This window comes from Heterocephalus glaber, unplaced genomic scaffold, assembly GCF_053883595.1.
Source record: "Heterocephalus glaber isolate CG9 unplaced genomic scaffold, H.glaber_assembly_v1.0 deba00001538, whole genome shotgun sequence".
Taxonomy (NCBI): domain Eukaryota; kingdom Metazoa; phylum Chordata; class Mammalia; order Rodentia; family Bathyergidae; genus Heterocephalus; species Heterocephalus glaber.
The window spans coordinates 19,844,230-19,869,967 of NW_028258333.1; the positions used below are offsets into that span (position 1 = coordinate 19,844,230).

At 38.4% G+C, this 25,738-nt stretch overlaps 2 long non-coding RNA genes and 1 pseudogene across 2 annotated transcripts in view; 2 read left to right on the forward strand and 1 right to left on the reverse strand.

Moving 5' to 3' along the window:
* LOC110350075 (uncharacterized) overlaps positions 1-25,738 on the reverse strand; it is a 55,279-nt gene that overhangs the window by 19,316 nt on the left and 10,225 nt on the right. The gene's annotated exons all lie outside the window — the stretch shown is intronic.
* Positions 7,884-13,685, forward strand: LOC147824495 (uncharacterized). Its single transcript, XR_015442306.1, has 3 exons — positions 7,884-8,332; positions 13,008-13,208; positions 13,362-13,685. It is a non-coding gene; the product is annotated as an uncharacterized LOC147824495 (long non-coding RNA).
* On the forward strand, positions 22,239-24,721 carry LOC101724068 (N-acetyllactosaminide beta-1,6-N-acetylglucosaminyl-transferase-like; annotated as a pseudogene).

Consider the following 25,738-nt stretch of genomic DNA (forward strand, 5'->3'; position numbering starts at 1 on the left):
ATTGGCCTATAGTTCTCTTTTTCAGTTGGGTCTTTCTCTGCTTTGGGGATCAAGGTGATGCTTGCTTCCAGGAATGAATTTGGGAGTATTGTTTCCCTTTCCATTTCATTGAAGAGTTTAAACAGTAGTATCAGTAGTTCCTCTCTAAATGTCTTGTAGAATTCAGCAGTGAAGCCATCAGGACCCGGGGTTTTCTTAGCTGGTAAGTTTTTAATTGCATTTTCAATTTCATTGATTGATATTGGGTTGTTTAGAACTTTTAGGTCTTCTTCGTTCAACTTTGGTTTCATACATATCCAAGAATCTATCCATTTCTTCTGTGTTTTCCATCTTATTCGTGTATAGCTTCTTTTTTTATTTATATATTAATTGGTACATTTTAGGTATACAATACATTTGCATTTATCATTGGGTGTTTGTACCTGAACATGATGTTTCTTAGTTCTTATTTTTTCCCCCATTACCTATGCATCCTTCACCCCCACCACCGTTCCCTATTTACATAGACTTTCTTTCCATTTTTTTTTCTTTCTCATAATTTTTCCTTTCCTTTCTCCCCTTTCCTCTTCCCTTCCTGCCACCCCTACCCCTTTGGACCATTCCCCATTTCAAATTATCAATTATTCATTTTAATCACTTTCATCCTTATTTACACTTTTAGTTTCTCACACTAGAGATACTATTGGTATTTACACATGTGTGTCCTATTTATTTCACTTAAGAGTATGGCCTCAATATGCACCCATTTAGCTATAAATGACTCTAGTTTCTCATTCTTTATGGCTGAGTAGTACTCCATTGTATAAAAAAAACACATCTTCTTTATCCAGTTTCCAGTTGATGGGCACTTGGGCTGTTTCCAAAACTTAGCTATTACAAATTGTGCCACTATAAACATAGGTGCACATATATTGCTGTGGTGTGATTCTTTTAATTCTTTGGGGAAGATACCCAGTAGGGGAATAGCTGGGTCAAATAAGTTAGGTAGAACTCTCAATGACATTGGCATAGGAAAAGACTTAATGAACAAAACTTCAGTAGCACGGGAGCTAACACAAAGAATCAACAACTGGGATCTCATCTTACTAAAAAGCTTCTGCACTGCAAGAGAAACTACCAACAGAGCTCAGAGACAACCTACAATATGGGAAGAAATTTTTAGCAGCTGTACCTCAGACAAAGGTCTACTATCTAGAATATATAAAGAATTGAAAAAAATCAGACCCCCCCAAGTTGAAAGACCCAATTCAAAAATGGGCATCTGAAATGAACAGATATTTCTCAAAGAAGTAAAAATAGAAAATAAATATATGAAAAAATGTTCAACATCACTGGTCATTTGAGAGATGAAGATGAAAACAACACTGAGATTCCACCTCACCCCAGAAAGAATGGCTGCTATCAAGAAATCAACCAATAACAAATGCTGGCGGGGGTGTGGAGAGAAAGGAACCCTGCTCCACTGCTGGTGGGAGTGCAGACTGGTGCAACCACTGTGGAAATCAGTATGGAGACACCTCAAAGAACTAGTGTATAGCTTCTCAAAGTAGGTATTCACGATCCTCTGGGTTTCTGCTGAGTCTGTTTTAATTTCATCCTTTTCATTCCTAATTGCATAGATTTGGGCCTTTTCTTTCCTTTTTCTCTTCCTTTTTCTGATAGATAAGTGTTTGTCAATTTTATATATTCTTTTGAAGAACCAACTCTTGGCTTCATTGATTTTTTTGTATCATTCTGTTAGTCTTCATTGCATTGATTTCTCCTCTGATCTTTATAATTTCCTCCCTTGTATGAGCTTTGGGTTTGTCATGCTCTTCTTTTTCTAGAAGCTTGAAGTTCAGCATCAGGTTGTTTAATTGTGCTCACTCAGTTTCCCTAATATGAGTATTCACTGCTATGAATTTCCCTCGTAAGGCTTTCATTGTGTCCCATTGATTCTGATATGTTGTTTTGTCATTGTCATTTAATTGTAGGAACTGTCTGATATCTCCTTTTTTTCCCATTAAGTTTATTGGTACATTTTAGGTATAAAATACAGTTACATTCATTATTGGGATCTTGAACCATTACACGAGTACCTTGGTTCTTTTTTTTCCCCCCCCTTCCCTTGCCTTCCCTTCACCCTCTCCACCCTTCCCAATTTGCAAAGACTTTGTTTCCATTTTTATCTTTTTCTCATATTCTTTCTTTTCACTTCTTTCCCTTCCCCTACCCCTCCCACTTCCCCTGCTCCTTTAGACCTTTTCTTCCTGTTTCACAATATCAATTATGCATTTTTAAATTACAATATCAAGATCTAGGAGACATTACCACAGATTTTACAGAATTTAAAAGGATATAGAGAGCATATTTCAAAAATCTGTTTTGAAGTAAATTTGACAACTTCTAAGAAGTACCTTGGAAGACAAATTAATGAAACTAACTCTGGAGGAAATATAAAATTTGAATAGCACCTATTAAAGAAAGTATATTCCTAGCTTGAAAACATACCTATATGACAACAACAGGCTCATATATATTTTAACTGATAAATTATATCAAACAATTAAAGCAGAAAAAAAAGGAACACTTCTCCCCTCACTTTAGGAACTCAACGTTGTGCTAATCATAAAACTGGATAAGGATAATAGAAGAAAAAAGTATGAACATAGATAGAAATTTGTTTAACAAAACAAACTGTAAGAAGTCAGATCTGGCAGGATGTAGAAAGTGGTTTTGTTATAGTGATGGAAGTGTTGGTTCAGCATTGGAAGATCCACCCCCAAAAGTCATCATTTTAACAGAGGAAAGGAAAAAGCCATATGATCCTGTCACTAGTTGGAGAAAAAGTATTGGACTAAATTCCACAGCTGTTCATGGTAAAAGCTATCAGGAGCCTAGAAGTACAACAGAACCTTCTCAACAGATTAAGGACATGTACTCCATACTCCCAGTGAGAACACATTATATGAATGGAGAAGATAGAATGCTTTCTCCTTAAGGTGGGGAACAAGGGCAGATATGCTTACTCTTTATCTGTCCATTAAACTTTGAAACCTAGGCCCCACCAAAATAGTCTGGCAATAAAATGATACAACTAGGCTAGGATTGGCATGGCAGAAGCAAAATCTTTATATATAGATGAAATGATCATCTACAGAGAAAATACTAAGAAATCTCTAGGAGCCCCTAGAATTTGTACTTGAATTTAGCAGGATTAGAAAACACAAGGTATATATAAATATTCAGGTCTGTGTATACTTGCTATAAATGAAGAATTGGATATTGAAATTTAAAAGTTATGTAGGAGTACAAAGGACCTAGAAAAGTTAAAAACAAAAACAGTGTTGGAAGAAGTTCAGTACTTAATTTTAAGACTTCTTCTAAAGCTACAGTAATCAAGGCAGTGTTGGTGTAAGGAAAGACATATAGATCATTGGAATAAAACAGAGAATCTAGAAATAGAACCACACATATATGGTCCACTGAGTTTTGAAAGATTATTTAACATTAACATTTTATAGAATATAAACTCAATTCAAGAGCCGAGGAAGAGATAGTGTTTTCAGCAAAGGGCACTAGAACACCTGGTATCCGTATATAAAAAAATTAACCTCAACCCTTTTTTCCATACATGAAAATAACTGAAGGGATCTATGAACCTAAATAAGAAAGCCTAAAAGTATAAAACTTTAAGAAGAAATTATAAGGGACAATATGTATGAATTCAGGGTAGGCAAGAACTACCTGGGATACAAAAAACATGATGTATAAAAGAAAAAATTTGATAAATGGGATTCCATCAAAATTTAGAACTTGAAATGACATCATTAAAATGAAAAGTAGTCCTTAAACAGACCATATTTACAATGCATATAACCTATGACCAGAATATATAAAGAATTCTTAGAGCTCATTAATAGACAACCCAATTAAAATGCAGACATAAGAAGATGATAAATAGCCAGTATAGCATAAGGAATGCTGTGCAACTCTAGAATCAGAAAAATACTAATCAGCACAATAATAAGATTGAATTATACACTCATTAGGGAGATGAAGTTAAAAGTTTTACAAGCCTTGTCATGACTTTTTCTTTTTGTTGGATTCTCCCCCTTTGCATTTAATTTGTCATGCCCAATGGATTCATTCTGCTGAGTTTCCTGGGGTTGTGATCCTCATTGTCTTTTCCTAGGGTATTGTCTAAAAGTTTTTGGAATGCCGGTTTAGAATTCATGAAGTTCCTGAGGTGCTCTTTGTCATCAAAGTGTCTTATTTTTCCATCAATTTTGAAAGATAGTTTTGCAGGGTACATTAATTTGGGTTGGAGGCTGTTTTCCTTTAGGACTTGAAATGCATCACTCCAAGCTCTTCTTGCCTTGAGGGTTTGCATTGAGAAGTCTGCTGTGATTCTGATGGGCTTTCCTTTGTATGTGATTTGTTTCTTTTCTCTCATTGCTTGTAGAATTTTGTTCTTCTGTTGGATTTCTGGAATCCTAACTATTATATGCCTATGTGTAGATTTTTTTTTGATTAAGGCTAGCTGGAGTCCTGTATGTCTCACTTATCTGTATGTCAAGTTCTTTTCCCCTGCTTGGGAAGTTTTCTGCCATCACTTCTGTGAACAGTTTTTTTTATGTCATCTGCACTCTCTCCTGTTTCTCCATTGACTCCAATCAGTCTTATGTTATTCTTCTTTGCATTGTCTAGCAGCTGCTGGATTGATTTCTCATGTTCCCTTACAATTTTAAAGCATTTTTTCTTTTCCTCCTCACTAATTGCAATCTTATCTTCTATATGTGAAATTCTATCCTCACATTGGTTCATTCTGCTGCACAGACTTTTGATGGAGTTGTTGATCTCTTGGTAATCTGTTTGCATCTGTTTTATGGATTCCATTTGTTTCCTATGTTGGGATTCCATCATATTCCTCAGATCCTCTATTTTTTTAATCTGTGTCCTCTCTAGATTGATTAGTCATGTCTTGCACTATGAGCACAATCTTTGCTGTTATCTGAATAATTATTTCTGATTTCATTTTTTTCCAGATTGTCTTTTGTTGCCAGTTCAGAGAGTCCAGGTGGTTGAGTATCAGATTGTTCCATCTCGTTTCCCTTTGGGGTTACTGTAGGTGATCTGGAATTCTGTTCTTGAGACTTGTTTACATGTCTTCTCATTTCCATGGTGGGGAGGGTGTGCTTCTGGCATGTGCACAGCTCACCTTCTCTGCCCTAGGAGGCTGGGATGGCAGTGGGGGAGCTCCCTTCCAGGTGCTGGGACCTGCTCAGCTTCTCTGCCCTAGGAGCCTGGGATGGCATTGGGGCAGCTTCCTTCTGGGTGCTGGTACCAGCTGAGCTTCTCTGCCCTAGGAGCCTGGGATGGAGGTGGGGAGCGTCCTCTAAAACAATTTCTTATAAATGTAGCAAAATCTACATACAAATAACCAGATCTCTTGTTCTTTATTAAATCCCTACTACAGACAGTCCCTTCCAAGTGTAAAACAATGTCGAGTGTAAATTACTTAATATAAATTACTTTTTTAAAAAAAGTCAAAGAAATTGTAAATTTTTCCAGTGATTGAGTTTTATTTAAAAAATATTAGCAATAATAGTAATAATACTTTAAAAAACTGACTTTGATCTCATTTCTTGCATCCTTTTTTTTTTTTTAATGACTGGGGATTGAACTTGGGACCTTGCCCTTGCGAGGCAGGCGCTAGAACCACTGAGCTTAATCCCTGGCCCTATTTCTTGCATCCTTTTAAAAATGATTCTTACTCATTTTATTAAAGTGCTTCCTAATCATTTTATTAATTCCTGAGCATATTGAAGGCATACATTTCGAACATTCACTATTTTGGGAGATTTGAACAGCATAATCAAGCAGGAACTACTTCTCTACCTCTTAAATTATTGTGTTGGCTTCTTTAACTGAATAGACTGAATAGGTCTTAATTCTGGGATTGTTTAAATACTTCTTATTTTGTAGCAGAGATAACTACTGTACATTCAGAAAGTGTTTGCTGAGTGGTGTCTCATAGAAAAAAAATCAATGTTAAAACATAAACCCTAATCCAGATATCCAATTTACAGTCTCTTAGAATATTGTGTTTCAAATGATAGGTCATGACACATTGGATGAAGAAATCAATTTTACAGCCAAGACAAGCATTAAAAAAGCAGAAAATATTAGAGTGTGTTATATGTAGTAAAGGTATTATGAGATGTTTGACTGGATTGCATGTGTGTGCATGTTGTGTTATGTGGGCTGCAGTTCCAAAAGGGCAAAAACTCTGTACTAGTTCTGCTTCTTCTTTCAACAGTGTGCATACAGCATATATTTTAGTTCAGACCAAAGGCAATAAACTAATACTCTTCAATGTATATACACTGGATATTGCTCAAGTGGCATTGTTTTAAGTGGGTACCCTGGAAGAGCTAATGCAAAAAGACCTGAGAAATATTATAATCCCACTTCAGAGCTATCAATCTACTATTGCATTTACACCTTGGTGAACAAAAATCCCCAAAGAAGCAATAGGCAAAACAGGCAATATTGAGCATGACTGAAATTATGAATGACTGATTTAATTTGTCTATCCTCATCTCACCATTTGTTTCATGCAGCAAAGATACTGCCACAGATAACCTGACATTCCACAAAAATTGCTTCTTCATTTAAAACAGTACTTGAGTTTCACTGTATTTTTCTTAGATCTGCAAGAGGCATCCATTCCAATTTTCCTAAACTTGTTTATAAAACAGAATGTGCTACATATGAGTGATAGGAAAAAATAATTCTTTATTTGGAATTAATTCATCTCAGTTTTCCTGCCAACTCATCTTGACTTGAGGGAAAATACTAAAGAGTTGGAGAGGGACCCAGGAACCTGCCTTCAAGGGGATAATTAATTCCTGGTCTTTGATTCCTAAGTTCCTGCCCATAATCAAAGGCAGAGAAAACACTCTTGGGTGCTCTGGGCACCCAAAGCTTGCTCCATGTGTGAGCTCATGCTTCTAATTAACCTTCAAAAAGCCTTAAGAGATCCTTCTGTTAGGTTACACACCATACAAAATATGTCTTCTGAACCTTTCTCTTCCCTTGTCATGTCCTTCTTAGTCACACTGGCCACCCCATCTCTGAAGTTCAGTACCCTCATTGGCTCACCTGGATCTTTCAGAAACTCTGTTGAAAGTTCCCCATCACCTGGTCTTCTTTACCATATTGGGTTACCCAAAGACCTTTCTGTTCTATGAAAACTGACTTGTCTGTTACTATCTTTAGTCATCAGTTTTCTCCTGGATGTTTGCTGGTTGATTTTCTGGACAAACAAAGCTTTAATGAATGTGCTAATTAATAATAATAGGTTTGATCATTCCAGTTGTACCACTCAAATTATTTTTGCTTTTATCTACTAATGTTATTATTCACTGGTTCTTCAATATAAAAATGTCCCTATCATTAGAGCTGGAAGAAAATAGAGTGGGAATTTCATGGAAGCATTGATGGAGCATCAATGATAGAATGGGAAATGACTGTCCCCTGATAGTCTCTCTTTAGGAAACTTATTTTCTCAGATCATAGTTGAGCCTCAGAAATTACTCAAGAAATAGCTTGATGTAGCTAAGTCAAGAGGCATGAAGCCTGTTGCCCACTTTGTGAAGAGCCCACTTTGCAATGTCTCCCCCATTTTTTTGTCATTGTGACAAAATACTTGAGATAGACAACCTAAAGGAGGAAGGGCTTATTTTGGCTCATGATTTCAGATGTTTTAGTCCATGGTAAGTTGATTTAATTGCTTTTGGTCCTGTGGTAAGACACCATCATGGTGGGGAGCATGTAGTGAAGTAAAGCTGCTCACAACTTATGGCAACCAGGAAGCAAAGAAAGAGATTGGAAGAATCCTGGGCATGCCCCCAGTGACTGAACTGCTTCCAATAGGGCATACTTCATGAAAGATTTCTTCAATTCCTAATAGTGCTTGCAGCTGGGGGCCAAGCCTTTGGGGGAACATTTAAGATCCAAGCCATAGCAGTTTATGAAAAACTTTATGATTCTTTTTTATGGGTTTGTTTTGGTCTTTAGCTTTTAAATTTTATCACTTTATAGTCTAATTTTCAGGAATTATCACTTGAGAATATAATATGTCTTAGGACAAAATAACAGGAAAGTTTGTTGTCGCATATGTTTGTCCTCTCACCCCTGCAGCAGAAGTATGATTGATAGAAGATCCAGCTGTGCCCCTCTGGCTCCTCATCAGGGCCACACTTTTCCACCGGTTGTGTCCAGCCACTGACTGTACACATCAGGATTGATAAAGCAGCCCATTCCGGCAAGATGCAGGACTACTGGGGTGAGTGACTTTGACTGAAGGACTGACTCACTGCAGCTGGCTAAAACTTTTCTTAGAACTGAATTGCACTTTGAGACTCTTCCTATCCATCCCTCCTTCTTTCCCACAGCTCAGACCCACATCCAGTCTCAGGATTTTCCACATCTCTTCCAGTCCCCTTCCTTTTTGTCCTTGTAAGCATACTCCCCTATTCTAATGGGTTAAATCCTATCTGGGTGACTATATTTTAGAGGACTTGAACTAACACCAGTCCTTTCCTATCTATTACTTTATTCAGGTGTGCCTCGTACTGCCTCTGGGAAGCAAGAGACATATATATATATATATATATATATATATATATATATATATACACACATACACACACACACACATATATATATATACATATATATGTGTGTGTGTATATATATGTATATATATCCAGGATAAAGCTAGAGATAGAAGTCAGAAATTCTGATTCCTAGACTTTTCATTGTATCACAAGATTTCTCCATTAAACGCAGAGTGTCTCATGTGAAGAAATATCTAGATCATGGGTATCTTTGTGAGTTTCCTGATGACAATTTTCAAGTGTTGTTCCATCTCTCTAGGATAGTGGTTTTCAAATGTTTTGTAAGCCATTGGCTCCCTTTTTCAAGTTAAATCCTTATTGATCAGTAGGCAACAGTGGAGGCAGGACTGAAGAGCAGTGAGATAGCAGGTAAAGTTGCCATGGAGACCTGATGGTAACTGCTGGGGCTCCTGTCTAATCACCCCTACTCACTGTGGCTGAGATGTCCTTTTCAAAAACCCCTTGACTGTGCTAAGCATAGTAATAAAAATCCCTACTTATTGATTTGTAAATATTTCACAGAGAGGTCTCCCTTGTAAAATTTAATGAGGAGAAAGAGTGTCAAACCACAGGGTTCTGCCTTCTAGACTACCTCAGGGGGAGCTGGTTTGCTTTTATCTGCTAGCCTGTGATTTTGATTCCTCAAGAGTCTTTTGTTTTTTGAAGAAAAGTGTTTGTAGATTTTTTTTTCTAATTTAAAAAGCCTTTTGCTGCAGGTCACTGCTACAGAAAGAACTTCATACAGAATATAGCTCTTCTTTAAGTTGTGGCCATGTCTGTGGGTATCTGAAATGAATGCACTGGGGCACAATCCCAGCCATTTGATTTACCCTAGTGTGGCTACTCTGACTGACAGTGAATTATCTAGTCCAAGCTTTTTATGTCACATATTCATTCATGTATTCAAACATATTGATTCAGTATCTACCATGTGCCAATCATTGGCTTAGTTACTAAGAATATCAATATGTTAGTCAGCTTTCCATCACTGTGACAAAATACCTGAGAAAATCAATTTAAAGAAGGAAAGACTTGTTTTGGCTCATGGTGTTGGGGGATTCAGTACATGTTCACTGGGCTCCTCTTTTTCTGGGCCTGTTGTGAAGCAGATCACCAAGACAGATAGTACATGGCAGAACAAAGCTGCTCACCTCATCGCAGCCAGGAAGTATGTGGGGGGCTACTTCCTCTGACTAGGCCCCACCCTCTAAACTTTCTACCACCTTCCAATGATGTCATTACCTACAAACCCATAAAATCATCAGTCCATTGATTGAGATCACTCATAAACCAATCACTTTTCAAAAGCTCCACCTCTCAACATTGCTGTACTGGGGGACAAGGCTTCAATATCCAAGCCTTTGGGGGAACACTCCAAATCCAAAGCATAACATTCTGTTTCTGGCTCCCAAAGCTCATGTTCACCTCAGTCATATTTGGAAAACATTGTGTAATTGCTAAATAGTATGATTTCAGGGCAAGCAAAGCCCAAGAGAAGGATACCCATCTACCAAGCAGGACAGGAGACAACAAGGAGGGCCAATGTCGAAAAGATTCCTTGAAAGATTTGGGTATTTGATGCTGGGCATTTGCTCTTATTTTTGTGCCAGGGTCTGCTCCACATGCCTCATGCCTAAGAACTCCATGTCTCGTATAACTTTATGAGATAAAGACTACTATCACTCTCATTTTACAGATGAGGAAACTGAGGCACAGAGAGGTTAAGTAACAGGTCAGAGGTAACACATAAATAAGTGGCAGAGCCCAAGTGCACCACCCTGTGCTAGTCTTGCTAATGGCTTTGCATCTTGCAACTTTGATGTTACCAAATTTACCCGGCTAGACATGAACAAACTGGGATAGAATCAAGGCTTTCTGATTCCCAGATTAGCATTAAATTCTTTCAAGATTCCAGAGTAAGTATCTATTTTTCTTAGTGGTCTGTTAGAGGCTGATGACTTGAAGTAGCATCTTATAAAAAGCTAAGACATTCACTAGAATAGCAACTTCAGGGTCCTTGTTTAAAAGTGCTCAGGATAGGGAAATATTGTAAATAAGACTGGACTTGCATTAAACAAAAGTGTACTGTGAGCAAGAGCCTAATTTGTCTGAGTGAATAGTGAGCTTCTACCACATGCAAGGTATAATAATAATCGGGTTTTCAAAATACTCAGCCAGACTCTGCTGGCTTCTCAAAGATGGAAATGCACAGACAGATAAAAGACTGTGTTATTTTAATCTTTGCCTTTCTGCTTGTGGTCTTAAAGGCCTTAGTATTGAAAACAAATGATACTTCTATCTCCTCCTTCCCAAAGAAAAATTTGCATTTTAATTTTTGCACACTTTGGAAAAAAATAGAATGAAATGCTTTCCATTTTTTGAGTTTTTTTTTTCTTTCTTTCCAGGAATAAAGCCTATTGCTTGCTGAGCTGTACACTAAATATCATGAATCCCAAGGCATAGCTGGTTATTGGAGCTGTGGTAATGTGTTTGTGCTTTACTCAGGAAGAAAAGTCCAGCTTCAAGGGTCTCCAGATTGGAATAAATTTATATTAAAGTATAATCATTGAGTTTGAACTGAATTTTGAATCAGGAACTTTATACATAAGGAATCAGGAACTAAACTTTAATAGAAATGTGCTGAGAGCTCAGCTTTGATAAGGAAAATTAATTACATATACCTTGTCAGCTTATTTAGCAATTCTGAAGGCCTCTAAATCATGAAAATGACACCATAGCTATTAGTATTTATTCTTAAATTTGTCTACCCATCCTAGATGTTCCTTGCCTAGGTAAGGTTGCCATAAAATCTATAATCCAAAATGCACATCAGAAATTGAAAGTAGTTGCTACTGTTAATTGCAGTGGAATAAAAGCCTTACACTGTGTAGCTCAGTGGCAGAAAGCTTGTTTCATTTGTACAAGACCCTGGGTTTGTTTCACAGCAGTGTGTCAAAATAAAAAAGGAAATAAAATGTTAAACTGAATAATCTGATTTTAAAATTGTCAAATGATCTGAAGACATTTTTCTATGGAAGATATACAAATGGCCAATAAGCACACAAAATGGTGTTATATATCATTATTCATTTAGAAATGCAAGTCAAAACCACAGTGGGATAACATTCATACCCACTATTATGGCTATAATTAGAAAATCAGGTAAATTGGTAGTAATAGCATACTTGTAGTCCCAGCAGCTCAAAAGGCTGAGGCAGGAGGATCACTTGAACCTAGGAGTTCAAGACCAACCTGAGCTGGTAGCAAGACCCTATCTCAAGAGAGAAACAAAACAAAACAAAACAAAAAGAAAAAAACCTCAGATGATACTAAGGGTTGATGAAGAAAATATGAAATTCAAGAGAATTGGAAATACATGCTTTAAAAAGTGAAAATAAACATAACATTTCAATCAACAACAAAATAAGGCATAAACTTGTATTGAATCAGCCAAACTGCCATGAACAATCATGCTAGTCAGGGGCAAGATTTCCTTTTCAAGCAAAGAAACTAAATTAATATGAAGTCTGTATAGCTAGAATATTATGTCAGGTTTAGGGCCAAATCAGTGAAGGATGAGAAAGAGGAAATTCTCCACATGAGATACTTTGAATACAGAAATCTAGGACTTGAAGGGATGGTGCAATCACTATTTCAATAAGACAAGGAAGTGAAGAGGAATTAGAGTGTGATAGTTTGAATTTGGAGTGATCCCCTCAGTGTCATATGTTAGAGGCTTGGTTGCCACCCTGAGGCAGTTGGGGCCTACGGAAGGTCATTGAGGACATCCCTTTAAAGAGTGTATTGGGATGCCTTCCTCTTCCTCTCAGCTTCCTGGCTGCCATAAGGTGCACAGCTTTTCTCCAATATATGCTACCTGCCATGATGTCCTGTCTATATGTCCAGAAACAATGAAGGCAGCCAAACATAAACTGAGACATCTGAAACTGTGAGCCAAAATAAAGCTCTTTTTAAGTTGTTTAGGTTTTGTCACAGCCATGAACAATTGATTACATTGGAAGAACAAGGATAAACTCAGCACTTTGGCATTTAGTTTACATGTCAGCAAACTAAACTTAATTATTCTTTGTTCCTAGATTGTGTCCTTCCCTACCTTTTTGGATAAAAAAGGTCCCTTTGTTTTTAATAAAATGAAAGTAATACTGGAGAATAATGACAATTTTAATGTTTTTAATCTGGACACATAAGCATCTCTGGAGATTTCATCACAATTTGATTAGTTAAGTCAAACAGACAAGGACTCATGGCTCTAAGATAATTGTGAACCATAAAACAAAGTTCAAATGGAAAAAGGTTATTGTTAATTTTCTTCCTTTACAGAAAGAAGAGGAAAATAATAGGTATCAAATGTTTACATCCATCACCACTTTATTTTGGAGGGGCTCTGAAGCCCTCAGAAGTGAGGGGATTTGCATGGCTGTCTTTGGTCTCTCTCCCAGTGCGTGGCTCCTGCTCTGCCCTCTGGCTATTTTCCTGCAGCCAGTCTCTGTTTCTTGCAGATCCTTCTTCTGGCCCCAGTTGGTGAGTCAGTGAGTATGGATAATGGTAATCTCAGGAAAACTGACAAGTCCAGCCCTTTTATATTACTTTTAGGAGAAGGGAAATAGCTGATTCTTTTAGGGGTAGGAGTTAAAATTATCCAGACTCATTTCATTTCTCTGCTTTGCTTTGCAGGCATGGCTACCGCATATGCAAAACCATAAAGGAGAAGGCAATGCAGAAGAAAGCTTTTGCTACTAAAATAAAATTTACCAAGAACAACTAATGAGAACTTGATTTTACTAATGCAATATTCTTTCACTAAGCCCTTAGCACCGGATCATAGAACAGTAAAAAAAAAATCACTCAGGGATATTATTTCATATTTCAGGACAAAGGTAGGTAAACAGTAAGTTTTTCTAAGTACAATGATACTCAGCAAGCTTAGGCATAATTCTGCTGGAGGAGAAAAAAAGCCAAAAGCCTCTGCCCTTATAAATCCACATATCTTTATTTTAACATGACAAGTTTACCAAGAATTAGTAATTAGCCAGAAGTGTCTGGTCAAAATCAAATAGACACAAGTCGACCAGCTTCCATTAATTCATTTAATCTATTTTAGATTTTATGATATTAAACTGCTCACAAGAAGCTGCTCATAATAAAATACAGTAAAATATGGCTTGAGGACATCTTGTTGATTTTCATCATTGTAGATTAATTATGGTTTTCAGAAACAAAACACTTTGAGATATTTCCAAGTTTGGCAACTCCCAGCTAGTGTGTCAAGAGGAAGATCGGTTTAGGCAGGTAAATGTTTTCAGATTACTTGTGGTTGAGGGATTGCCAGGCTCTGTTCTCAGTAAATAGAAATTCTGATTTGTGGGGCCAACACTGCCCAACTGGGAGGGAGGCACTGACAGACACCATCAACAGGTAAGTTTTTAAAGGCTCTGAAAGCCATTAGGGAAATACCTCTGAGAATTTACCTACAAAATTTTACTTGGCACTGCCAACCTACTAGTCAGCAACCATTTCTAGGCAGGATACCATGCATTTTTTTTTGGATGGTATAGCTTAGATACCATGGATTTTCTTTTTCCTAGTGACTTGGTAGAAGAATATGGCAATAGAAATTTAGGAAGCCTCATTTAGGAGCATATTTAAGTATCCATGACTGATATGTTATAAACCAACCACAGATTAATGGGATTTATACAAGTAAATTCTTTAAAAATATGTTTTGAATGTGAGCTGATTTTTGTGATTTCTCAGAGAAAACTATGTGGAGAAGTTGGCACAAGTCAGAGAAAGTACTGCTATATAAAGCCCACAAACATGTAGAACTTGTTACTTGAAGAGTTAGGGTAGGAAGCAAATATAAGCAAGCTAGGGAAAAGTTTAGATTCATGTTGTAAATAACAAAAAAAGGTGATAAACAGTCAGCTTCAGCACCAACTTTTCAGTAAGAGAACCAAGGACCAAGGAGGAATGACAAGCAAAGGATATAAGGGAACACACAAGAGTACAGCATTTTTCCAAAAAGTTATTTTCTGTGTGATCTGAATGTCTTCTTCAATAGACTGTAGTTTCTTTGTAATCTTCTATCCTATATACAGCTATGCTTTACTAGATTGCTAAAGATATCCATGACAAAGAAACTTCTACCTATGGACAATCAAGAGGTCAGGATTTACCTCTACATTAAGTGTTAATTCATTTTTTTCATTTAGTTTATTGGTACATTTTAGGTATACAATATAGTTACATTCATCATGGGGATCTTGTACCTTTACGTGATGTATCTTGGTTCTTATTTTTTCCCCATTCCCCTGCTCTCCCTTCATCCCCTAGATCCTTCTGTATTTATACAGATGTTGTTTCCATGTTTTTCATTTTCTTATATTTTTCATTTCCCTTCTTTCCTTTCACCTTCCCCTCCCACTTCCTCTATTGCTTTAAACATTTTCTTCCTTTTTCACAATATCAATTATACATTTTGATTCTTATTCACACTTTTAGTTTTTCACACTGGAGAAACTAATCAGTATTTACATGTGTGTCCTATTTATTTGACTTAAGAGTATGGCTTCAATGTGCATCCAGTTAGCTATAAATGTCTCTAGTTTCTCATTCTTTATGGCTGAGTATATGCCATTTTATAAAAAAACTACATCTTCTTTATCCAGTCTCCAGTTGATGGGAACTTGGGCTGCTTCCAAGCTTTAGCCGCTATAAACTGTGCCGCTATAAACATAGGTGGACATATATCGCTGTGGTATGATTCTTTTAATTCTTTTGGGAAGATACTCAGTAGAGGAATAGCTGGGTCAAATGGGACCTCTAGTCCTAGTTCTTTGAGCTATCTCCATACTGATTTCCACAGTGGTTGAACCAGTCTGCACTCCCACCAACAATGAAGAAGGGTTGCTTTCTCCCCACAACCCCACCAGCACTTGTTATTGGTTAATTTCATGATAACAGCTATTCTTTCTGGGGTGAGGTGAAATCTCAGCATTGTTTTCATCTGCATCTCTCGAATGACCAGTGATGTTGAACATTTTTTCATATATTTATTTGATGCTTTTACTTCTTTGTCTGAGAAATGTCTGTTTATTTCAGAAGCCCATTTATGAATTAGGTCTTTGAATTTGGGGGGTCTGATTTTTTTTTTTAGTTCTTTATATATTCAAGATAGTAGACCTTTGTGTGAGGAACAGCTGGTAAAATTTTTTTCCCAAATTTCTGGTTGTCTTCTTAGCTCTGTTGGTGGTTTCTCCTGCAGTGGAGAAGCTTTTTAATGAGATGAGATTCCAGTTGTTGATTTTTTGTGCTAGATCCAGTGCTACTGAGGATTTATTCATAAAGTCCTTTCCTATGCCAATGTCTTCGAGAGTTGTACCTAACTTGTCTTCCAGAAAGTTTAGCATTCCTGTTTTAATATTTAGAACATTAATCCATTTTGATATTAGTTTAGTACATGGTGAAAGATAGGGGTCTAGTTTTAATCTTTGGCGAGTTGAAATCCAGTTTTTCGAACACCATTTATTAAATAGGCTATCTTTCCTCCAGAGAGGATGGTTGGCTCCTTTGTCAAAGATGAGGTAGCTGAGTCTGTCTGGAGTTGTTTCTGCATCTTCTACTCTGTTCCACTGATCCTTGGGTCTGCTTCTTTGCCAGTACCATGCTGCTTTTATCATAATGGCTTTGTAGTATAGTTTCAGATTGGAAATTGTGATACCCCCTGCCATGACTCTGTTGCCTAGAATTGCTTTTGCTATCCTAGGTCTCTTCTGGTTCCAGATGAATTTTTGGTTTGTTTTCTGTAGTTCTGTGAAATACACTTTTGGGATTTCAATCGGGATTGCATTGAGTCTGTATAGAAGTTTAGGAAGGATATTTTTGTTCTTCTTTTTTCCCCCCATTAACTTTATTGGTACATTTTAGGTATAAAATACAGTTACATTCATCATTGGGATCTTGTACCATTACTTGAGTATCTTGGTTCTTATTTTTTTCCCCTTCCCTTGCCCTCCCTTCACCCTATCCACCCTTCCCTATTTGCAAAAACTTTGTTTCCATTTTTTCCTTTTCTCATATTTTTTCTTTTCCTTTTTTTCCTTTCCCCTACCCCTCCCAATTCCCCAGCTACTTTAGACCTTTTCTTCCTGTTACACAATATCAATTATGCATTTTTAAAATTAAAATATCAAGACCTAGGAGACATTGCCACAGATTCTACAGAATTTAAAAGGATATAGAAAGCATATTACAAAAATCTGCTTTGAAATAAATTTGACAACTTCTAAGAAGTACTTGGAAGACAAATTAATGAAACTAACTCTGGAGGAAATATAAAATTTGAATAGCACCTATTAAGGAAAGTATATTCCTAGCTTGAAAACCCACCTATATGACAACAGCACACTTGTATACATTTTAACTGATAAATTATGTCAAACAATTAAAGCAGAAAAAAGAAGGAATGCTTCTCCCCTCATTTTGGGAACTCAACATTGTGCTAATCCTAAAACTGGATAAAGATAACAGAAGAAAAAAGTATGAATATAGAGAGAAATTTGTTTAACAAAACAAACTGTAAGAAGTCAGATGTGACAGTATGTAGAAAGTGATTTTGTTATAGGGATGGCAGTGTTGGTTCAGCATTGGAAGATCCACTCCCAAAAGTCATCATTTTAACAGAGGAAAGGAAAAAACCATATGATCCTGTCACTAGTTGGAGAAAAAGTATTGGACTAAATTCTACAGTTGTTCATGGTAAAAGCTATCAGGAGACTAGAAGTAGAACAGAACCTTCTCAATAGATTAAAGACATGTACTCCATACTTCCAGGGAGAATGCCTTATATGAATGGAGAAGATACAATGCATTCTCCTTAAGGTGGGGAACAAGGGCAGATATGCTTACTCTTTATCTGTCGATTAAACTTTGAAACCTAGTCCCCACCAAAATAGCCTGGCAATAAAATGACACAACTAGGCTAGGATTGGCATGGCAGAAGCAAAATCTTTATATGTAGATGAAATGATCATCTACAGAGAAAATACTAAGAAATCTCTAGGAGCCCCTAGAACTTGTATTTGAATTTAGCAGGATTAGAAAACACAAGGTATATATAAAAATTCAGGTCTGTGTATACTTTCTATAAATGAAGAATTGGATATTGAAATTTAAAAGTTATTTAGGTGTACAAAGGACCTAGAAAAGTTAAAAAAAAAAAACAAAAACAGTGTTGAAAGAGTTTTATTAGCTAATTTTAAGACTTCTTCTAAAGCTACAGTAATCAAGGCAGTGTTGGTGTAAGGAAAGACATATAGATCATTTGAATAAAACAGAGAATCTAGAAATAGAACCACACATATATGGTCCACTGAGTTTTGAAAGATTATTTAACATTAACATTTTATAGAATATAAACTCAATTCAAGAGCTGAGGAAGAGATAGTGTTTTCAGCAAAGGGCACTAGAACACCTGGTATCTGTACATAAAAAATTAATCTCAACCCTTTTTTTCCATACATGAAAATAATTGAAGGGATCTATGAACCTAAATAAGAAAGCCTAAAAGTATAAAGCTTTAAGAAGAAATTATAAGGGAAAATGTTTATGAATTCAGGGTTGGCAAGAACTACCTAGGATACAAAAAACATGATGTATAAAAGAGTAAAAATTGCTAAATGAGATTCCATCAAAATTTAGAACTTTAAATGACATCATTAAAATGAAAAGTAGTCCTTAAACAGACCATATTTACAATGATATAACCTATGACCAGAATATATAAAGAATTCTTACAGCTCATTAATAGAGAACCCAATTAAGAAGTAGACAAAAGAAGATGAGAAATAGCCAGTATAGCATAAGGAAAGGTGTGCAACTCTAGAATCAGAAAAATACTAATCAGTCCAATAACAAGATTGAATTATACACTCATTAGGGAGATGAAGTTAAAAGTTTTCAAAGCCTTGTCATGACTTTTTCTTTTTGTTGAATTCTCCCCCTTTGCATTTAATTTGTCACACCCAATAGATTCATTCTGCTGGGTTTCCTTGGGTTCTGATCCTCATTGTCTTTTCCTAGGGTATTGTCTAAAATTTTTTGGAGTGCCGGTTTGGTATTCATGAAGTTCCTGAGGTGCTCTTTATCATCAAAGTATCTTATTTCTCCAACAATTTTGAAAGATAGTTTTGCAGGGTACATTAATTTGGGTTGGAGGCTGTTTTCCTTTAGGACTTGAAATACATCACTCCAAGCTCTTCTTGCCTTGAGGGTTTGCATTGAGAAATCTACTTTGATTCTGATGGGCTTTCCTTTGTATGTGATTTGTTTCTTTTCTCTCATTGCTTGTAGAATTTTATTCTTCTGTTGGATTTCTGGAATCCTAATTATTATATGCCTATGTGTAGACTTTTTTTGATCTAGGCTAGTTGGAGTCCTATATGCCTCCCTTATCTGTATGTCAAGTTCTTTTCCCTTCCTTGGGAAGTTTTCTGCCATCACTTCTGTGAACAGTATTTTTTATGTCATCTGCACTCTCTCCTGTTTCTTCATTGACTCCAATCGGTCTTCTGTTATTCTTCTTTGCATTGTGTAGCAGCTGCTGGATTGATTTCTCATGTTCCCTTACAATTTTAAAGCATTTTTTCTTTTCCTCCTCACTAATTGCAATCTTATCTTCTATATGTGAAATTCTATCCTCACATTGGTTCATTCTGCTGCACAGACTTTTGATGGAGTTTTTAATCTCTTGGAAATCTGTTTGTATCTGTTTTATGGATTCCATTTGTTTCCTACTTTGGGATTCCATCATGTTCCTCAGATCCTCTATTTTTTTAATATGTGTCCTCTCTAGATTGATTAATCATGTCTTGCACTATGAGCACAATCTTTGCTGTTATCTGAGTAATTATTTCTGATTTTATTTTTTCCCAGATTCTCTTTTGTTTCCAGTTCAGAGAGTCCAGATGGTTGAGTATCAGATTTTTCCATCTCATTTCCCTTTGGGGTTACTGTAGGTGATCTGGAAGTCTTTTTTTGAGACTTGTTTATGTGTCTTCTCATTTCCATGGCGGGGGAGGGTGTGCTTCTGGCATGTGCACAGCTCACCTTCTCTGCCCTAGGAGGCTGGGATGGCAGTGGGGGAGCTCCCTTCCAGGTGCTGGGACCTGCTCAGCTTCTCTGCCCTAGGAGTCTGGGATGGAGGCAGGGATCTTCCTTCTGGGTGCTGGGACTGGCTCACCTTCTTGGCCCTAGGAGCCTGGGATGGTGGCAGGGGAGCTCCCTTCCAGGTGCTGAGACCAGCTCAACTTCTCTGTCCTAGGAGCCTGGGATGGCATTGGGGGAGCTTCCTTCCAGTTGCTGGGAGGGGCTGAGCTTCTCTGCCCTAGTAGCCTGGGATGGTGGTGGGGGAGCTTCCTTCTAGGTGCTGTGACTGGCTCACCTTCTCTGCCCTAGGAGCCTGGGATGGCAGTGGGGAGCTTCCTTAGGAAGGATATTTTCACTATATCGGTTCTTCCTACCCTGGAACAGGGGATATCTTTCCATTTTGTTATATCCTCTTTTTTCAGACTGTCATAGTTGTCAATGTAGAGGTCTTTTGCTTCCTTTGTTAAATTGATTCCTAAATATTTTATTTTTGGGGATGCTATTGTGAAAGTGATTGTTTCCCTAATTTTTCTTTCAGTGAATCTATTATTTGTGTACAAGAAAGCTATTGATTTTTGAGTATTGACCTTGTTACCAAGTACTCTATTGAAACTGTCAATTAAATCTAGAAGTCTTTTGGCAGAGTTTTATGGGTCTTCCATGTAAAGTATCATATCATCATCAAATAATGACAGTTTAACTTGTTCCTTTCCTATCTTTATTCCTTTTATTTTTTCTCTTTTCTAATTGCTATGATGAGTGTTACCAGAACTGTATTAAACAGGAGTGGTGATAGTGGACATGCTTGTCTTGTTCCTGATTTTAGTGTGAAGGTTTTCAGTTTTTGATGATTTAGTATGATGTTGGCTGTAGGTTTTTCATAGATAGCTTTATCAAGTTGAGATAAAGCTCATCTATTCCAATCTTCTGCAGGGTTTTTATCATGAACGGGTGTTGAATTTTATGGGATGCTTTTTCTGCATCTATTGAGATGATCTATGGTTTTTGTCCTTGGCTCTATTGATAGTGCATTGCATTTATTGATTTAAATATGTTGAACCATCCTTGCATCCCTGGGATAAATTTGACTTGGTCATGGTGTATGATCTACTTGATGACCCTCTGTATTCAGGATAGTTTGCCAGTATCTTATTGAGGAGTTTTTATCTATGTTCACTAGGGAGATTGACCTGTATTTCTCATTTTTGGTTGGGTCTTTCCCTGGTTTTGGAATCAAAGTAATACTTGCTTCTAGGAATGAATTTGGAAGTATTGCTTCCCTTTCACTTTCATTGAAAAGCTTAGAGAGTAGTGGCAATAATTCTCTAAATGTTTTTTAGAATTCAGCAGTTACCAATAAAATAATTTAAAAAAATAGAATTGGGCTTTTCTTTGTTGGTAGATTTTAAATTATGTGTTCAATTTCACTGATTGTCGTTGGGGTGTTTAGAATTTTTATATATTATTCATTCAACTTTGGCAATTCATATGTGTGGGAAATTGTAGAATTCAGCTATCTAGTTGTAAGAATTGATCACGAGAAGTTTGTTAACTGAGAAAATTAAGTCTTTTCTGGGAAATTCCACAAGTCTGTTTGTTAAAAGAATGCCAGAAAACTTTAAGAGATGTTGTAAAAGTTTCACGGGAAAAAAAACAGGTTTTCCTAGTTTTCTTATTTACCATTGCCCGGGATCAGAGGACCATGACCCAATGACTCTATGGGTGGTGAGAGAGATACAACTCACTATGCACATCTATGATGTTGTGGTGGGCCGGTGGGCTTGATTTCAGCTGAAGTCGTCCTGCTCTCTTGGTACCATCTGATAAGAAGAGGGCTGCGGTGTGCTCTTTGATGTTCGGGATTGGTGAACAGAAACAGGGGACTTGTAAATTTGCTGTAGCTTTTATGAGTCACTTAAAGTCACTGGTTATCATCACATGTAAAAATCAGAAAGACAATAGCCAAAATAACTAAGCTGCTTTCCTACATGTATAAAAGCCTTACTTCTTCCTTTGTGATAGTTGAATAGTGCCAGAGAAATTAAGCTGCTCTTCATCCCCCAGGCTGTCTCCTTTTCTTTCTTTAAAAGTCGGTGCTTTCCAGGGTCTCAGGTCTCCCTCTAGAGAGACCACCAACAATATGTATCTAGAAATCTGTCCATTTCTTCTGTTTTTTCCATTTTATTAGAGTATAGATTCTCAAAGTAGGTATTGATGATCCTCTGGATTTCTGCTGGATCCATTGTGACTTCACCTTTTTCATTCATTTTTTTTTTTTTTGGTACTGGGGATCGAAGTCGGGTCTTTCCACTTGTAGGCAGGCAGCGGAACCACTGAGCTAAATCCCCAGCCCACCTTTTTCATTCTTAACTGCATGTATTTGAGCCTTTTCGTTCCCTTTTTCAATAAGGCTGGGTAAGGGTTTATCAATTTTATTTAGTTTTTTGAAAAACCAACTCTTGAGGTTAAGCAATTTATTTTCAAGCATGATACTTTTTATTGACAGAACATCTCTCCAGGCAGTGGGACCACATGCTCGGGACCACAGCTTTTAACTTGGCAGTGCTGTTTAAGCAAACAATTCCTTTCAGTCGAATGCAATGATTAATGGGAAGCTGAGAGCAGACTCAATCCTTGGCTGGCTGAGCTGGGAGAAGAGGCAGGGTTTGAGGTCCCAGCGCTCTGACTTGCAGAATGATCACCTCACTGACTGTGGACTTTGCTGCCAAAGTAAGGAGACGTCTTGGCACCTGGGAGTGGTTCTGTGTAGTTCTAGGGATCCAGAGAGTGGGAGAACTAACTGGGTGTGGCAAATGTAAAGAAGCTACTTCAGAAACTGTCAAAGAAAAGTGAAAATGCAACTGAACTATAAATGAAAGAGGAAGAGAAATGGGAAAAAAAACACCAAGGATCAGAGATGTCAGCTGCTGATGAGAACTGCATTCATCACAGGACCATGTGGGCGCCAGGGGAAACTGTAAATTAAAGGCATCAGGACACTGATCGTATCTCAGAAGCTGGTGTGCTCATTTCCTGGTTCTCATCATGGTCTCCTGGAAGTACTGTCTTTTCATTGTATCTCTGCTTAGTGCCTTGATTTTTGTATTTGTTTACAACAGCAAGTTACAGGAGAACAGGAATTTCTGAGAGCAGCCCTGACTAATGCTTTGCTCTTAGCTGAAACCTGCGTTGAGCTGCTTAAGGGGGAGGTTTTCCACCTAACAGAAAATGCACTGAAAACCACCTTCAGTGAATCTACCTGTTCCGAGTACAAGGTCCAGAGTCATTACATAACTGAAACACTCTCTGAAGAAGAAACTGCCTTCCCTCTGGCCTTCACAATGACTATTCACAAAGACTTTGGCACTTTTGAGAGGCTCTTCAGGGCAATTTACATGACCCAGAATGTCTACTGCGTACGCACGGACAAGAAGGCAACAGCTACGCTCAAAGTCGAGGTGGAGCAATTGCTGAGCTGCTTCCCCAATGCTTTTCTGGCTTCCAAGATGGAACCCATGGTCTACGGCAAGATTTCCAGGCTCCAGGTCAACCTGAACTGCATGAAAGACCTGGTGGCCTCCGGGGTCCCCTGGAAGTACGTCATCAACACCTGAGGGCAAGATTTTCCTCTGAAGACCAACAGGGAGATCATTCAGCACCTGAAAGAGTTTATAGGGAAGAATCTGACCCCAGGGGTGCTGCCCCCAGGTCACGCCATGGGTCAGACTAAGTACATCCATCAAGAATTATTAGACAACAGAAGTTCCTACGTGCAGAGAACAGCACAGTTAAAATCCCCTCCTCCTCACAATATGACCATCTACTTTGGCACTGCCTATGTGGCCCTCACCAGGGAATTTGCTGACTTTGTCCTTCAAGACCAGCAAGCACTGGACTTACTCTCCTGGTCCAAGGACACTTACTCTCCTGATGAGCATTTCTGGGTGACACTCAACAGGATTCCTGGTGTCCCTGGTTCTATGCCCAATGCATCCTGGACCGGAAACCTTCAAGCCATAAAGTGGATTGACATGGAAGATAAACATGGAGGCTGCCATAGCCACTATGTACACGGCATCTGTATCTATGGAAATGGAGACTTAAAGTGGCTGATCGATTCTCCCAGCCTGTTTGCTAACAAGTTTGAGCTGAATACTTACCCCCTCACCATGGAGTGCCTGGAGCTGAGGCTCTGAGAGAGAGTCCTGAATCAGAGCGAAACTGCCATCCAGCCCAGCTGGTGCTTTTGATCTGGGGAGACCCCAGTTGGCAGGAGGAGCCTGGCTTGGCAGGAGACTTTTGCCCTGGCGATGCTCAGGGTTTCAAGACCATGGCGGTGGTGTGATGGCTCCAGGACCTGGTGACATAATTAGACCCAAAATATCCACTGGACACTGTGAAGGATGCTAAACTAACAAGATAGCTGCGTAGCGCAATCCTGGTGCTTTGGCCAGTTTCTGTTGCCCATCTCTGTGTTAGGCTGTTGTGCTGATCGGAGATAAATGAAATGTCGCCAGATCCTTGCACAAGGTGCTCCCCACAGAAAGACACTGAGAGAAGAATGGTTGATGACGCTGTGTGGGAAAATAAGAATTGAGTTCCTCTGCACAAGGAGTCTTTGAGGACATAGCAGAGGCCGATTTCCCTCCCACAAGGCAGATGTCATTCCCAAGTTCAGCACTCACGCAGCACGTGCTGTGTCGGAAGCTGTGTGTGCAAGGAAACCACTAACAAGAGACAGGAGCCACTGCCTGCTGCTGCAAGGAAAGGACCCCAGCGGTGCAAAACAGTTCTCTGCCGAATGCCACAGAGCTCTGATTCTCTTCCACGCTTCCCATCAAAAAAGCTGAGAAATCCTCACAAGGATGAAGGTATCCTGTCAGTGGGCTCCACACACAGCCAGCCTGGAGTCAGGGACACCTCAGAGAGAACAACTTCTCCGACTTCTCCCCCAGTGTTATTCTCCTGGCAAAACAGAGACCAGATCCCGCCTGCAAGGGTTTACAGCAGCTCGGGGTTGCTGGCGCAGCTTCATGGTGCCCGGTGCTGAGAAAGCCACCCCTCCGAAGAGCTTCCCATTATGGGTGGGTGCTATAAGGTCACTGGTCCCCCGTTCATTCATCCTGCCTACATCCAGTACATATGTGAGGGCCTCGGATCCTCTAGATATGTGCCGAGACAAGAAGGAAAATGAGACGGAAGCTTTCACTCCCAAACTCGTGGAAATAAAGCTGGGTGCAGCGACACATGCCTGTAATCCTTGCTAGTTGGGAGGCCGAAATGGGAGGATGCCCTGAGTTTGCTCTCCAGGACCACACACACACACACACACACACACACACACACGGCACAACTTTTGGGAATCGTGTTAACACTGTATAACCTGCTGTGGAGAGTCTTACAAAATGGTTGTGTTGAACACATTCCTAAGTGTGATCATATATTATGATACCAGACAAAGGAGATGGGTTATTACCCGTTGAGAACTACATCAGATTGTTCAGAAGGGAGCAGCAGGGATGGGACAGAAGCTCCCTCCAGCCTGCTACATTCTAGCTGTTCTGCTGGCTTCCTTTTCCTCCTTGCATTCAAACCTGGCGCCAGTCTCCTGGGGTTCTCGTGATCCACCCATTTCGCAGATGAAGCCACTGAGTCTGAGAGAGGTTGACGTGCATCAGGGAACTGACTCTCTGCCTGAGAATTGGGATTCTCTTACTGGTCTTCTCAGTTCATTTCCTGAGGTGGAGTATGAGAGAAGGTGAAATAAAGCCATATTTAATATACCAGAGGAGGTAGATTTTAAGAATGGGCTCAGTGTTAATGTTGAGAAAAAGTCCTGTCACCTCAGAAAAATGTGAAGTCTACTGTAGTGCTCCTCTAGTCCTGAGTCCCTATTTATTTATTAT